This window comes from Phaethon lepturus, unplaced genomic scaffold (genome assembly GCF_000687285.1).
Source record: "Phaethon lepturus isolate BGI_N335 unplaced genomic scaffold, ASM68728v1 scaffold34411, whole genome shotgun sequence".
Taxonomy (NCBI): Eukaryota; Metazoa; Chordata; class Aves; order Phaethontiformes; family Phaethontidae; genus Phaethon; species Phaethon lepturus.
This window is the reverse complement of record NW_010517559.1, coordinates 1,095-2,755: the sequence shown is the minus strand read 5'-3', so window position 1 is coordinate 2,755 and position 1,661 is coordinate 1,095. Positions and strand designations below refer to the sequence as shown.

The window sequence follows — 1,661 nt, the reverse complement described above, 5'->3', positions numbered from 1 at the left end:
CGATGGATGCCTGGCTGATCGCGAGACCGACGCCTGGGCTGAGCAGACACCGCTGCATTGCCCTGGTGGCAACGTTTGCTGTATTTTTTCGCCCAGTCCTTGCTTTTACCCTACGCTCCACACTTTTTTTTCCTGGAAAAATAGGGATTGTGCTGTCAGGCAGCCTGGGGCTCACGGTGTAATACCATGCCCTGAAAGCATATGCTGGGAGCAAGAGACAGAGGATGGAGGGGAAGGGAGAGCTTTACAACCAGACCACTGGTAGGACCCTCTTTGGTCCCCGCAGTTTCCGAAAGCCGCTCTCCGCACGCCCTCAGGCTACGCCGTCACGGGTGCCCGTGACGTTCCTCATGTCACAAATCCTCTGCTCTTCCCAAGCAGCGTTTTGAAGTCGTAGCCCCCGAAGCCAGATGAGCGCACGGCCCGTCTCAGCGTCCCCTCTCCATGCCGCAGAAATCAAATAGAAGACTTCATACGGAGCTCAAAACCAGTAGTGAATGAAAGGCACCGCCTCAATGTAGCCCTGGAAAAGCACTATTTTTAAGTTCTTTTTTTTTTTCAGTTTTGGGGAATCTGACCTGGATTATGGCAGTGGCAGTTCCTGGTCATTTTTTTCTGCTTGTTTTACTCTTGAAAGAGAATTAAACCATTCCTGAGCACTAGCAGCATCCTGTGCTCTCTGAACCAACCCGGGCCGCCCTTAGGACCAAGGGGGATCATCTGCCGTCGGTCCTTCTGAGCGCGGCTGCTCTGCGAGGTTGGTAAAACATAGCCGAAAGCCCCGAAAGCGCCAACAAAACCGGTCCTCGCCTGTACCTCCACCTGCCCGACGGAACTGAGAAGCACCACGCAGAAAGCGTTGGTTGCGTCCAGCACCGTCGCCGAGCGGCAGCGGGGAGAGCGGCACCCAGAAGAGGCCATCCAGGCTGCATTGACCCTGCTAGCTGAGAGGCTGGTTTTTGCTTTCGTAAAGCTGTAAATCATCCTCACAAGCGTGGAGCTGATACAACTGCCTTCCCCTTAACAAACAAATCGGCCCGTAGGGACGGAAATACGGAAATACGCCTCGCGCCGGAGCGGGGCTGGTGCGGTCACAGCGTCTTTCTATGGGTCGGGTTTAGGGCTGGGGACTGGGCTCCTGGGAATCAAGCAAAACACACTGCAGGATTTTGCGAACACGGAGGGATAGGGATGGATGCCCAGCGGGTCCTTCGGCACCTTATTACGAGCCTCAGTGAGCATTCCCCACCCGGCCGGGCGGATGCACCAGCTCCTGCTTTAAAGAACGACGTGTATGAAGAGTAAGTTCAGTTGTCTCGACCGCACGGAGCCCGGGGGAGCGGCTGCAGGGAGCGTGAGGGAAAAACCAAACTGCCTCCAGAAAAGCAGGCGTACGGATCTGGGGATAAGAGGGATAAAAAGAAAGCTTCCGGTGAAAAAAAAAAAAAAAAAAAAATTTTAAAGAGTTTAATAGCAGCTTAGGACTGGGGGTTTTGGCAGCCCTAACGTGGAGAGAAATTAAGCTCCGAAGACAGGAGGTTATAAAGTGCTTATAGTAGCAGCCGTGTACATGCAAGGAGCTTAGGAAAGGAGGCAGAAAGACAGTGTCTTTCCGGAGCTGGGGCAAAGGGACCAGAGCCGTGACCTGTCCCTGGGCGAGA

General features: G+C 54.1%; 1 protein-coding gene across 1 annotated transcript in view; it reads right to left on the bottom strand.

The window, feature by feature from the left end:
* LOC104628014 (nitric oxide synthase, brain-like) overlaps positions 1-1,661 on the bottom strand; it is a gene marked incomplete at its 3' end in the record, with an annotated part of 14,813 nt that overhangs the window by 12,119 nt on the left and 1,033 nt on the right. The window lies entirely within an intron of this gene.